We start from the raw sequence: 15,606 nt of genomic DNA on the forward strand, positions 1-15,606 counted from the left end.
TTTAGTTGTTTTTTTTACTGAACTGTTACAGGTGAGTTATTGAAAGGCGGTGGAAGTGAATGTGGATTAGGCCTAAATGTGAAACTCCCCTCGGCGGTAACTGTACTTGCATTTTGAAGGAAATGTCATTGTGACCTTCCGTGAGATTGCTTGACCCGAAATACAGTATTTTTCAAGTATCATCTCCAAAGTCCTTTTATTGTTCATCTGTTGTTTCAGTGTGTGTTGGCTTTAATAAGATGCAGGCAAAGTGAAGGAGTGTGTGCGTGTGTGTGTGTGGACGTTGATGGTCTGTTGTGTGAGACGGTCACAGGGAGCTCCTGTGAGCCTTAAATGACTTTTTATTCCTTTAAGCTTCACGTCTTTACAGTCAGGTGGTGAACCCTGCAGCTTCAAGCCGAGGAGCTCCGCTGCAGCAAATCAAACACACAATCCCCCGTCTTGACACCGATACAGGCGCTGTTACACAACACCAGAGCCCCTTTAAACATTGATCAGGTGAAAGTAACGATGGAGCATTTGAGTGAATAACAGTCTGCCAACTTTGTGTCCATCTCTGTCTCAGTGATCACAGAAGAACACGGTCAGCTGCACTTGTGGTTCTCTAGCAGATGGAAATGCGCCTGAAGTTTGACTGTTGCTAAGGCAACGAGGATAGTTTTAAACCTTAATTGAATCCTTAATTTGATAGATTTTCAGCCTGATGGCTCTGAGCACAGTCCTGCAGCTACTTTCTGAAATGTAAACTGCTGCTCCAATTAACTGAATTACATCAAATTTCCATTTTTAATTACAAATAAATAAAAAACTGCGTGATTTGAGAGCTTAACTGCTCATGTTATTATATGTTTATCATTGAACGTGAAGAAACACACAGGATGCTGTGGTTTAAAAATATCAAAGCTTAGTGTCCAACAGCAGAGGGCAGCAAAAGGTTGTTTAATCTGAGGCGACGTCCCGTCCAACCTCTAAAAATAGGAACGAGGACAGGAGTGAGAATGCAGGTTCCTCTTCTCTGCACATTCACTCATTTACACACATAAAGATTTACAGTCTTGTGGAAATATGATGATTTCTTTTCCCCATAATTCCTTTTTAAACCTTACGTTCTGTGGAATAGTCTTAATTCTGCCTGACAGCCATCACACGGCCAATAAAACGCTCGTGTAGACTGTGTGTACATTGTAAAAATATAAGCGAGCGCTGGGAGCAAGTGTTGTGTTCGCTCATAAAATCGATGTGCAGCGGTCCAGGCTTGTTGGAAATATTCTGTCCAGACGTATCTGCAGTGTGTTTTATGCTGGAAAATGTACAAAGAATGAGAAAAGTGCTGCAGTGAATTGTGCGTGTGCGCAGAGGAAGGATTGGAAGTGTGTCGCAACTCTTTCAGCACTGATTCGACATTTAGGCTCATTTGGAGCCACAAAACAAGAATTACAAACACAGATGTGAAATAATTTGTCCTCTTGTCTCTCAACCTGCCACAGGTGGACGCTGCACCGCGTTTGTTATTTCTGTTTTGTGCTGATGCTGTGTGAGTTTGTGTTGATTTTGCACTTATGCAGAATGAACTAAATCTTTTTTCACGACTAATGAGGTCCTAGTCTGGATTAACTTCGTCATCCTGAACATTGTAAAATAAATAGTAGATTAAACCAATGAGCCCCCTGAGAACCTGTTTGACCTTCGACCCCCACACTTTATTTTTTTTATTCCTCATCTAATCAGGATTTGAACTACTTGTCTTCCTTTCACCACAAACAACTTGACATGTTGGTGTTTTAGTTTGGTAATTATTTAAATATTTTATTTATTGCTTCGCTGGAACAACTTTTTCTTTAATATGATTTAATGACTTTTGCTCTCACATAACTAAATGATTGCAGAATGATGCAGAAGCAGATCATTCATGAGAGTGAGTGCTAATTTTAACAGCTTCTTAGCGTAATTTCATGCTCTTCTTTTGTTTCGCCTTGACTTTTAACTCTATGAGAACCCGGTCAGCGTGTGCTCTCCTCTCAGAGGGGGAACGAAGTCACATGGCTGCCACACGACCAACATCCTACATTATGGATGGCAACCTCCGCCAGGAGGGCAGTACCCAACGAAGGCCCTGAGCGACTGGGGGGGGGGGGCACGTGACACTGCCATCTACTCAGATTAAGCATTTGAAATATGCATGTGCTATGTAGCGAGGCTCCTGCTGCGTGTGCTCTGTTTTTCTGTGGAATTGGCAACATCAGGGGCGAGATAAAACACAAACAGACCCCCCCAACCCCCGCTGTGACACTGACACACTTCAGCCTAATAACGATAATGTGCTTGATCACCAGTGATTCTTGTTTCATGTTCTGTGCTGTAGAGTGAAGAGGGACAGATATAAATAGAACCAAAACGAGAATTGGATCAATTAATTATGAACTCTGGATGCCCCACGGGGTCTTTGAACTAACTGGGAAGGCTGAGGGGCAGGAGTGATGACAGGAGACGATGCCCCCCCACCCCTCAGAGCTGCTGCGCTGTCACTGAAATGCTCCGTGGGGCTTCCAGCGACATCCTGCAGACTCTCTTAAGGTCAGACCGCCGTGTAATGGCTGCTGTGTACAGTATTTATCATCCACAGAAGAACAGCATCAACCTTTTCTCTGCTGATTCCAAAAGTTAAATTGTTTAAATTAATTTGCATTTAAATTGTTTTTTTTTTTTTTTTTTTTAATAGGACTGAACTTTTTCTCCTCTTTCCCAATTTACAAAAACAAATCAGAGTCCGATTCAGAATCAGACTGCTGCAACAATAGAGGTGAGGCAGAAATGTGCCACGAAAAGTAAAAAGAAAATTCAAACTTCGGCTGAATGCGGAGTCCATCTAAAGTCCCATCGCTCCTCGGAAGCTGCTGATGGAGAGAAAAGGTTGCTTTAATGCCACAGATCCCTTCAGCAGGCTGTGAATAATAAAAATAAAGACCCTGATGATGTGTAACTGTCTGCACGCAGCAGGACTCGACCTCCATCTGATGGCTGCTGTGAATTTCTCTGACAACACCAGGCTCTGTTAAATTACTGGCTTACTGCTTTAATAAATATAACCCCCCCGATAATGCACTGCTGCAATAAGACTGAGTCTCACTGAGCCCAAACTGTTTGACTTGAGACCAAAAAACCACTTTAGTGCTGTAACAGATGAGCAGTCGGCAGTGACACCGTCAAATAATGAATAACTGTGACGGATGGAGCTATCTTCATCCTGAGGTGGAGCTGCGGGGCCAACTCATAAAGCCTCACACAGATCTATCACAGAAACTATGAATATTCATACACTCTTCTTGTTCTACATTATTAACACGCTTATTCCGCCCAATAATAAGATTTATGATTGCTCCCTGACACCCCGACTTTAAAACCAGCAGAATCAAATTTTCCGGTCACCATGGCAGTGCTGCGTAAATGGAGGAAAAGCAGTCATAAATAAAACACACCACAGCATAAGAGACAGGCCTAATTAGCTTTCACTTCGCTGCAATTTAGCACTGCACTGCTGGGTATTAAGCCCCGACTGAATCTGAATATTCCTAATTAATTACCTGGGGCTTACTGAGCATTTCGCGGTGGCTTTGTGTAATTTTTCTGTTGTTTTTTCCCTCTTCCAGGACTTCCAGCCCCATTGTTTTCCAACAGTGTTGTTGCACATGTGGGTGGTGTTAGCAGAGGCTTCTGAGCTCATTTTGTGTGTTTGTGTGTGTGTGTGGGGGCGGTTAAAGGGAAAGGGAAGAAGAAAGGAAGCAAAGCCACACAAGGCCTACAGGGTGCTGAAAACAAGAGAGGGGGAGCAGCAGTGTGTGATTCAGGACTAAATAAAACCACTCGACTCCAGCTCCAGACTTTCCCAAACTCGGAAATCCAAGTCTGAGCACGTTTGAGATCAAATGACAACAAAAGGAGGTGGTGAGATTGGAGTAACTTTAGCTTTCGCACATTTCACACAAACGTGCAGCTCTAAAAGTATGGATGCTGCCTGCTGCCTGTATTCAGGGGCGTCCGGCTCTCTCAACAAAAGAGCACGCCGGTTGTCATGTTTACATCAGATTGTGTCAAATGTTTCTGTTCATCTAAAAATCAGTAAACTGTGTTGTGACCAAAAGTGAAGCAAAAAGACGGGTAAAGGTTGACGGTGGTCAAACGTCGGGATAGTAAAAGCCTTCATGATCAATGTTTCTGTCTGCGGTCTGAACTTCAGGGTGTGTGTCTGGGTGTGTGTCTGGGTGTGTGTCAGGGTGTGTGTCTGGGTGTGTGTCAGGGTGTGTGTCAGGGTGTGTGTTCCTCTCGTCATCAAACCCACACTCGGCCGTCATTTCATCGACTGTAACACAATTATTCGACTCTCTGAGGATGAAAGCTGTCTGACCTTCGCGTCTCCTGCCTGCACATATCTCAGCATTTATTCTGTTGATATTGATGTTTGTTTTCAAAAAAGAAAAGAAAACAAAAAACAGAATAGTGTCTTAAAATTAAAAAAAAAAAACCGAAATTGACTTAATTCATAATCTGCCCTCGCAATGTCAGCTGGGATTGGCTCCAGCCCCCTCTACACCCCCCAGGACCCTGCAAGGATAAGTAATATAGTTAATGGACAGATGGGTGGATAAATTATTCTTATTAATGTGCTTTAATTTGGAGAAATGACTCTTAGTATGCAAAGCGCGTCTGTTTATTTCCCAAAAGTTTAAAGCTTCACAGGTAGAGGAAGACTCTTTGATGATGGGGGGTGGAATACTAAGCATTTCATTCTCTACTATACCTTTTTAAATAAACTCCCTCAAGCTTTCTGTCCATTTATGATGCCATCAATCACCGTCGTGTTTTCACCGCGTCCCAACGCTCACTGACAGCTGCCTTCAGAGGCCACGTTGGATCTGCAAAATTATTTGTGATGGTTCTAATTTGAACTGTTTTTTTTTTTTTTGAGAGAGGTTTTATGAAATTGTGAAAACAATTTCTAAAAAACAAATGAGCCAACGACATCTTTCCGTCCTTGGAGTTTTATTTGTCACGAAGTGAAAAGGTTGAAACTCTTCGACAAGCACACAAACTGTATGAGGATGAAGTTTTGCAGCAGCAGCAGCCTTCTTTTGCCAAAACTGCATTTTGGCGAATTATGAACAAAAACAAAATGGAGATCCAGCCAGGAAGGCTTTGTCTGCCACCGCCCGTACTTAAAAACAAAAACATGGTAGTGTTGACAGTTAGAATAATAAAACCACCACTCAAGCATTTATCTGCAGACGCTTGTTAGTCTGGAGGAGGCAGCATGAAGCAGTGAGAGAGGAGATAATATTCAACCACTCTGCTCCCATTTGGGTCAAAGTGGCGGCTGATTCGAGGTGATTTCAGGAACCACGTGACTCGGAGGATATTGTCAAATTCATCACAAAGACACGTCTCGGAGAGCAGAAGATGCTCACACCAAAGCTCAGGAAGTGGTGCTAACAGATGATGTGCAGCCAGCGTGGCGTAAAGCGATAACTACGGCTCCTAATTACCTGTTTATTTTCTTTCTGCTGCCACGTGGCACATTTATACATCAGTGGGAAGATCTACACTGCTTTTTACCCCGTTAAATCACTTTTCATGCTTTGCTCTAATTATCGAGGAGCTGATAAATAACACCGGACTGTTTTACTGAACAGTTTATCTCTGCACTGTATAAACACAAACACACAGATCCATCCACACAAATATATATGAGAAGGAGCGCTAACTGCTGGTGTCGAGAGATTGTGTTGAAGGGACAAATCGCACAAGTGAGGGCTGCAGTCCATTTCAATGGACACGCTGACATGCCATCACTGACGGATGCATTTGTTTTACTGCAGTGGAGTGTGTTTGTGTGTCCTTCCCACTAATCAGCTGATGGGCTTCAGGTGTGTCTGCCATTTTGTGCAGCTCCTTAAACTTTTGCAGGAAGTAGTTATTTGTCCTTTTAAAGGTTTGTTGCTGTTTGTGTTTGCTGGAAGAGAAAGCATGGAGGCTGTTCAGGTAGACCATACTGAAATAAAAAGGAAATGTTTTGCTGCGCTGTCTGTTGAGACACACACGTTGTATCAACGTGCTCTTTATACAAACAGTTTTATTATTATAAGTTATTCACGCTCTCTCTCTTTCCCCTTAAACATTTAAAAGAAGCTGATTTAATATTAATATGCTCTGCTGTTGTTTTTGATTGTGAAAGTCCGAAGTGTACGAAACAAATCATCAGTGTTAAGTATGAAAACGTGTGAAGAATGTTTCCAAACTTTCAGTTCCTGCAGACGAAGGAGGACTGAGTGTTGTGGCAGGCGTGCAATCTATTTTAACTGCAGGAAACGTCCTCTGCTCATTTAGTGGACAACAGCCGGAGTTGTGTTTTGTTTTTTTTTTGCGTTCATTTAAATGACAGTTTCCAACTAAGATTAACAGTAATTTATTCCTCCCCAACTTGAACTCTATATTTTTCAAAGCAGCTGCAGTTATTTTGCACAGCAAGAAGTCTGCACCAGAGAAAGGGGAGGGGGGGGGGGGGGGTCTGAAAGAGACAGAGATGGAGTCTGTGACGAGAATATTATAGCTCATAAAATGAGATTGGACTATAACTCTACTGTGCCAGACCTCCGGGCTTTTGCAGACTTTAATGTTTCACACCTGGATCTGCTCCGTAATAACCAGCCACTATGTGAGCATATCTTAATAAAATAAAGCGGATTTGGTCCATATGTGATCAGAGAATATAGAGCAGTGCTAACATGGCCTGATGTGGACTGATTCAGGAGACCTTCTAAACAATATTAAATGACTAAAATGAGAGTTTTTGTTTTTATGTTAATGTTAATCTTACGGATATGTTTTCGTTGAAGTGACTCCTTAAATGCCACCAGTTTGTTTGAAAGAGCACGTTCAGGCCACCAGACCTCGCTGCTAACACGACAGTGATTTTAAAGTGTGTTAATAATTCATTTGCTTTTGCCCGCAGAGGAACGGAAGCTTCTGCGAACCAGCAGTGTGGATCTCTAAGCCGTTAGTGACATCAGTATCTGTGTTTAAGGTAAGAACGGCGCTATTTGTTGTTTCTCAGTTTTCTGCACACACACATGTTGCATCGCTGAGCGTCTGGCTGCTATCAGAGCTCAGTAATCTCATCTCATCAGTCCTGATCCTAAAAAGATAACGGCTGAAAATGTCATGGTATTTTCAGAGTTGATATCCAGCTCTGTTGGACCGGACTGCACTGGAGGTGTGTGACATGTTGGTGGGAGAAAAATCAAATAGACTTTTTACTGAGTGAATGTGCGGTTGAACATCATACATCAGAAAATGGTGTTTCATTGACGTGCTGCTCTCTGGGCTTATTGACACGTACATGGACAAAGAGTCATCCTGTCCTATTGATTCTAGTATTGATATGATGGTTACTGATTTGCGCCCCCCCCCCCTCCTTCCTGTTGGACTTGCAGGCTTTATTATCTTTTGTTCTTTTTTTATTTCATCATTCAGGTTTCACATTATGAGAAAATACGCTCTTTAAATCCTACAACCATGAATCACTGCGGCATGTTTAGCCGTGCCATCTTGTGACTGACCTCTGATCCAGAGTTTCCCTGTAGCCCCCCCCCCCATCCTTTATGGTTCATCAGTCCTAGTACTCATTATTTTAATAATTCATAGGCGATAGCATGTAAATCATGAGCAAAGGTAAGTCACTTTGGATGAATGTAATGCTGCGATGAATAATGTAGACTGCAGCATGTCCCAGGACACTGGATAGCAGACCCCCCCCCCCCCTCGACCTGACCCTCCTCTTTCATGTTCAGCCCTCCCTCCTTTTTTAGTTTGACTCTATGTATCATCACGCTCCTCTCCCTTCGTCTCCGCTGCTTATTTGTTCTGTCAGAAGATCATCCATTACAACTTTTCCCATCGCTCAGGCCTCCTCCTCGTCTCTCCTCTTCCCCCCGCCTCCACCCCTTTCTTCCTTTTGCCCTCCCTCTTTGTTCCTCTGTGAAAGCATTAAGAAATTATTCACGGTGATTTTTTTTTTTTTCCCTCCCCTCTCTCGCCTGCCTGGGCGATGAGTGCTCGGCTGATTTGTGAGGAGTACCAAGGTCAGCTGCAGAGCGAGCACATCTCTCCCATCACCTCTTTCATACGCCGGCGGAGGAAAACGTGTGTGGCCGTTAAACCCGTTTCAGTTGTTTTCTTGTCATTCTAACTTGTATTCTGTCACAGCAGGACTTTGGTGTTGGAAGCACTGGGGGGGGGTTGGTCAGACAAGGCCGTAGTTGCAGGTGATGCCTCACATCCTGATTTGCTTCTCTAAGCATTGATTGGAAGAAGAAGACTTGGATTGTTGTTTCCTCTGAAATGTCTTAAAGAGCTTATATTTCCTGACAAGTGTGACACCGAACTGAAGTGGTTTTCATATTCATGGTCAAATCAAACTGTGTTTGTCATTCTGAGACTGACGTTTAAACCCACAAGAGGCAGAAAGAGTGTGTCACATTTTTAAGAGTTCAGAGTGCATTTAGTTTCAACTTTCTATTTTTTATCGACATTTAATACAGAGTCTGGATAGTTGGTTTCACTTTTCAGGTGTCAAAGTTGCTCTTTTTTGTGTTTGCAGGTGAAACTTCTGGAGTGACTCGTCAGTCACGGTAAGATGAGACAGTTTTAATGTTCCACGTGCAGAAAATGTGAAATGTTTTGGTCACAGTGTCGAGACAGAACTGATGTGAAGATACGCACGCACGCGCGCACACACACACACACACACACACACACACACACACACACACACACACACACACACACACACACACACACACGCGCGCACACACACGCACACACACACACCTCAGTGCTGCCCTGTCATGTTTCTTCAGTATTTCGTCAGTTGCAGTTTACAAGCTCACCACTAGATGAGACTGAATCCTACCTGTTGGTCCTTTAGGCCACTCTGTCGTGTTTAATTAAGACCGGATACTCTCTGACTCTGACGCTGGATCTTCTGCTGGGCCGTGGAACTGTAGACTGACTTATATTTCATTTGCATTTAAATCAGAAGCTTTTTCTCACAGTGTGTGCAGCAGAATGAAAAAAGCTCTGCACGGTTCAGTGATCGGCCCTCCTGATGGGGATGATGCCGAACAAGAAAGACTTTTTTGGGGTTTTTTAACTCATTGGTGGATAATTTTTCTTCTGGAGGCTTTGGAGAAAAAAAAAAAGAAGCTCATATTGTGTATAAGTGACTGCCGCAGATGATGTTTGTTGGAATTGGAAAATAGTAACTAACTCAATCGGCACAGAGCAGGAAACGTGATGGCGCTGGATCTAATTTAAACATGTTCACTATCGATTCAGTTCACAGTGACATGTTAGGTTCATGTTACATCATGTTCCATATCTCAGTGGCTCTAAATGCAAAAGTTGGTGCTGACTGAATGATGAATCTGACAGACTAATTTCAGTTGGCGGTACTGAGGTTCGATTCCCGGGCCTCATGCCATTTTGTTTTTTTTTTTTTTTTTTTTTTTTAAGTGTAGGAGAACAAGGACATTGCAGTTGGCTCACCACTTTCCAATTATTTCATTTTATTATACAGGTTTACTTTAATAACCCAACTTTAATATAGTTTCTGTGATTGATGAAGCGATGTGGAATCTGTGTACAGGGAAGAAAAAAGGTATTACCCTTCTAAATGATTGATTTGGCCGATCTTATCAGACACCTTTTCAATAATGTGCGAAGAGATCATCAGGAGACTGAATGTGTGCATCTTTTCTCTCTGATGACTGTCAAATATTACTCTGACTATTAAAGTCAATAAATTCTAAAAGCAGGTAATCTGTAGTTGTGGGCATCTGGGCCTGAATACCAAATGTGTCTCTGAAGACCAAAGATGCTGATGCCTTGGGGGGGTGTATGTTAGATGATAAATGTATGTTTTTCACTCTTTGCCATAAACGCAGTGGAGGCGGTGATGTACAGCACAGACGTGACATTGAGCTGAAGGAGGGGTGTGAGCCTGGACGACACGGCCTTCTGGCTATTAGCCGTGGCCTGACTGAGACACAAAGCGCGGTGCAGGGGCGATTAGCTGACAATGAGTGGACGAGTAGCCCGGCATGCATCACGCCGACAGGCCGCGGCCCTCCCGCTTTCATTGCTGCTCCCATTAGGGAATCAGCCCTCAGTCATATTTCTCAGGTCCGGGCCGAGCAGATCGATGGATGAGATGGACTTGCTGCCAGCAGGCCACTTGTGTCTGAGTGCGGCCATCACTTCTCTCCTTGTCTTCTTTCTGGGGTGGGGGGGTTCGCCTCAGCACTTTGCCTGAGGGGTGAGCTGGGTGATGAGTCATTTCCACAAGTTGTTTATCGATCGGCCGTGGGGCGTTGACTCGGCACCCGTTAAGTGAGCTGTCCGCCCGTCCGCTCTGCTTATTTGCAAATGAAAATAATGATCTTTGAGAGCGACGTTCCTGCTGAAGGAGAACAGATCAGACGTTTCACTGTCTGTCAGCTGGGCAGGTACTGTTTTTATTCCACCCCTGATTGTTGCGGTTTTTTGGGAGGTTCATCTGCAATAGTGTTTTTCTTTCTGGGCAACGAAAGAAAATTAATTCTTTCACCAAATGAATTTCTGTGTGTGTACCCATTAAAATTTCACACAACTGCAGCACTCTCATCATCTGCTCTGCCTGACTTTGTGCCATTTCTGCAGAGATGATAGAAAAGTGAATATTCTTCAACACTGCTTTTCTGAGCAGGAACCAGCACCCAAATTAAACTGCTGCTGGGTTGTATCAGCAGCTAGCGCGCTTTATTTTTAATTCGACATCAATAATGTCAGCGAGGAAAAAGTTGCCACAAACACATTTTGTCAACAAGCATTTAAGTGTAATTTCACAATCTCTGGCAGGAATGATTCTTCTTAAAAGCAGGCAGAGTGTGATATCTGTCACAGTAAGGCTGGTGGAAAGTGAATAATGTTCGCTCCTCTGAATCGGGGTAGAACATCTCAACACGCTTCGCTCTAATCTTTTCCTTAAAAACACGTCTGCAGCTACGTATTGTGACTGAGGCCTGACGCTACATGTGTCTTCCAGCTTAACAACACCGGGATCCCTGTTGGCCGAGTTCAGGCACGCAAGCTTGTGCTGTTTTCATTCATGGAGACAGGATGTGATCTCCTTGAAGCCCAACTATTGGCTGAAGAATACAAAAATGTCGAGAAGTCTAATTTCGAGCCGGCTTCACTGTGATTTATGGGCATCGAAGATGGTGCTTTACAATATGGGCTGGCACGAAGCTGTGTTATCTTTACTACAGTATTAAATGTGCTAATGTGATAATGTGCATACAGGACTGAGACAGAAACATCCTCCTCCCTTTTCAAATGGAGTGTGATGTTTTATTACCACTTGAGGCGGCAGCACGTGCACAGAATACTGATGCCATCAGTAAAGTCATCCACAGGACGACTCTTTTTTGTTTTTGTTTTTGTTTTTTTTTCCTTTAGTTGTAATTAAAAACCAAGAAACAGCGTAAGAGGAAGAAATGAATCCGGCTGCAGGTGGACTGTGTCACCAATGCGTGCAGAGATGCTGCAGTGATGCCTGATAGATGCTGATCATGACCAGCTGAATAATGTCTCCTGTGGCTTTGGGTGAGAACATCGTTTCATTTGCATTGTGGGGAATTCAGAAAGGTCAGGTATTCGCAGCTCCCTGCAATTTGTCTCTCACAAAGGAATGATAGTGTGACTGAATTATTAGAGTGCCTCCCTAATCAGAAAATAACAACCAGGAGATGAAATGATGATGAAATAAGCTAGTATTTCACCTCCTCATATTTAAACCAGAGATAAAAGAGATGCAGCCTACGACGTGGACGCTGCAGACGTACAGTGTAGTGTGTTTTTTATTTACTGTGACTGTAAAACATGCAGTAAGACACAGACTACACATACTTCCCACTTCCATCAGGCTAAATAAATAAATCAAGTTATTCGCTCATAAAAAACTCATGAGCGTGACCTCACAGTCTCTGGAATGGTTGTATAGCTTCACAGTCGTAGAGAGAAAGCAGACAAACTTGGAGTGTGTTTTGTTGATTTCCAACACTCAGCTGTGGTGTTGTAGGGAATTAGAGCTCGTTGCAGTTGGGAAATCTGGGGAAGTTGGTTCATATTTGACGACCACATATTCCAAAACGTAGTCCAACAACTTCTCTGTCTGGAGTTCTGCATTGTTTATCTGCTGACAAGTTTATTTTCCAACTTTAAACTTCAGCCTGTCAAATGTCAGAAAACTGTGGAAAGAAGCAATGACATGTTTCTTCCAAAAGCCTAAAATAACAAGTTTTGACATCCAGGCTGGAAATGGAAAAATAACCAAGTGGTTTATTCAAAACGTTAACTTAATAGATGATGATAACAAAAGTGCAAACAAAAATCTACTGATTCTGAATTTAACTGAGTGTGAAGTTGCAGAGACGCATACTGGAAGACATTAGTACCCGTGTGTGTGTCTGTGAGTGAATGTCTGTGAGTGTGTGTGAGTGTGTGTGCGTGTGAGTGTGTGTGTGTGTGTGTGTGTGAATGTGTGTGCGTGCAGTTCAAAAGCGCACTTTGTTTCTTTAAGTTGCATCAATTCATGAGATTCAGGCGGCGGCAGAACTGAATGAGCGTCTTTCAGGTTACATCAGTCATGCACCGACATCATGTAATAAAGAAAACACCTTTTCTCCCTCCTGCTTTCCTGTTTGGTCGATTAACATGCAGGCGCTATCTGACACAAAGTGTGACTTTCTGTTCTGGTCCCTGGTGGATTTTCAGGGATGGAAGTTAGATTCTGCTTTTCTTTGTAGACGATTCACATTTGCTGTTCTTGGAGAAGTCTGACGGTTTTACAGCGGTGCAGATTTGTATGCCGGACCTGGATTTAATCTCTGAGCAGTACAGTTGTGTTGCAACGCTCCTAAAGGTCTATACTGTATAAATATATTCAGCGTCTGCCCTGTAAGTCACATTTTCTTTGCCCTCCTTCAAGGGGAAAAGAAATAAGTGTGAAAGTAGCACCCAAAAGAGGTTAATTCAGATGGTTTGACTTCAGATGGCATTTGCATAAAATGGTAATATCACCTTTCAGCAGCCTGTTACACAGCACGCTCTGTACAACAAACCACATTAGCTTTTCAACAAATGTCTCATTCTTATCTAACTCAAACACAAAGACGCTTCAGTGAGCGACATAACAAACATCCGCAGGGGGGAAGAAAAAGGAGCACGCTGCTCAATCTGAAGACAAGATGGCTAATTAGCTGGTGAGCTAAAAACGCTGTGGAAATATGAGCAAAGCTTATTTTTCAGTTTTATTTTCCTCCCCCCTGCTGTTAATTCTGAATTCTGAACGCAGCGCCTTGTGTTTTTTATTTTGACCAAACGGTGGTCACTGCGTTGAAATATTGGACAGTATCTGCAGCTTTACACCAGCCTGATAAATATCTGATACGAGCAATCAGAATAATAATGAGTTCATATTTCAACTCCAACAGTGTGTGTTGTTATCAGAGGTGATAGTACACATAAATAGTCTTTTTTTATTCATTTTTTGCTGCTGAGATTATTCAAAATATGATTTAGACACAATGTACATAATATAACTGCTGTTTAATGTGCTACATATATATTTATTTAGGAACGGCTTCCTCTGCTGTGTTTTTTAATTTTAACTCTTCTTTATCTTCCCTGGGAAATGAATTCTGCTACGGTATTAAACTATTTTAACCTCCGCCATCAGATTTGGTGCAGAAGGACCAAATTATTGACCCGCAGATGACCTCTTACATTATGTGAGTTTATTTGGTACGTTAATGAGCACAGTAAGAAATAAAGAACACAAGCTTAATCAAAAACATACATCCCTCATCCTTTGTCAGAGAAACATGTTTGTGGAAATGGTTAGAGCCAAGAACTTTCTTTTTGTTCTCAGAATGGGAAGAGTTTTTAATAATGAAAACTCAGAGGGTTTACATCAAGGCCGGAGAAGAAAGTATCTGCTCAGACACAGAGAGGGAGGTGGAAGTGTCAGCGAGAGTCAGCTGCATCTTCATATGGATTCAGAGTGGAGCTCTTTGATGGGGTTTGCATTTTTTAAGACGTCCTCAATCAGAGAGTTTCAGAATTCACCCTGAGTTTTTAGTTTGGTGCTGCATAAAATATTATCCTAGAGAGAGAGAGAGAAAAAGAGACACGTGTGTGTCGCGTTGAATGCACATGCATGCACATAGAAACACACGTGTGTGTGTGTGATGGAGATTGCGTTTCTCATTCCCTTTCTGTCCTCGTGTCTCTGCTTGGCCTTTTCCTCCAGCTGCTGCTTTGATATTAGCTTCGTGAAATCTGTGTGAACGCCACAGAGCCGAGTAATCTGCCCCACTGCTACAGATAGTCTCATCTCCTCGCGTCTTTAATCCTCCCACCTTCAACACAAGAGCCGTCAGTCATTAAGCTTTTCTTTTTGGGTGAACGGATGTGTCTTTTGACGTTTTCTTGGGGACATTCGACCGTGCAGCGTCTTCATATTGTTTCCTCCAGGTGTCCCGATAATCAGGTTCACTGCTTTTGTCCTCGGCTCACCTGATTTGTTCCTGAGGGAAACTGTTGACGACAGAAAAAATAAAAACTTGTTCAAAAATGAGAGAATCGAGCACCTCAGTGAATCTCATCGGCCAACAACATGGCGAGCGCGTCCTAAAGTGACCTTGAGCATAATGGTGTTGGATAGAAAATATTAAATTCATAGGAAGTCAGCCTGAGGTGGTCCTGGTGCCTTGTGCAAATATATTTATTTATTTATTTCTGAGCTTTTTGAGCTTTTGCTTTCATCTTTTATAGTTTAATACATTTTTCCATCAATTAATAATGAGGTGTGCTTTGGAGATTTATATTTCATAACAGCGAGTGTAGGGCAGCAAACCTTTTTAACACAGACTGAGCAGCAGCTTACTGAAAACTGTCAAACTGAATGTTGACGCCGAACAGATTTGCAGGTTTCGTGAAATAAAGGGTTTATTTCTCAAAGTCAGACTGTCATTCTGGTTTGTAAACTGCTTTAGTGTGCTTGCTTTATTTTTTTACAGTATAGCTGGAAGGCACGGTTATTTATACAGCACCATTCAAATGCAGGAAATTCAAAGTGCCTCACGGAGGAAGAGATGAAAATACATTAACAATCCCACATTATGAAGGCATTACAACTGCATCTAAAGGACAATACAGATGGAGCAATTCAGCGTCCTTCAGAGGTGTGGAAGAGTGAAAAACATTTCAAATAACAATGTTAAAACAATGTTAAAATCACATTTTATTTGGATGGAGCTGAACAAAGAGGAAAAAAATACAATTGGCCTTTTTTTTTTTTTTCCTTATTTCGATTTATCTGTGTCCGTTGAATGTTGAATCGCTGATGCTGCAGTAAGACTCTAAAGCTGCCTCGGGGAAGCTGCACTGATTCATCCACAGGGGAGCATGAATGTGTCAAAAACAAACCACCACATTTCGTAGCGATTGAATCAA

Source organism: Echeneis naucrates, chromosome 19 (assembly GCF_900963305.1).
Source record: "Echeneis naucrates chromosome 19, fEcheNa1.1, whole genome shotgun sequence".
NCBI lineage: Eukaryota > Metazoa > Chordata > Actinopteri > Carangiformes > Echeneidae > Echeneis > Echeneis naucrates.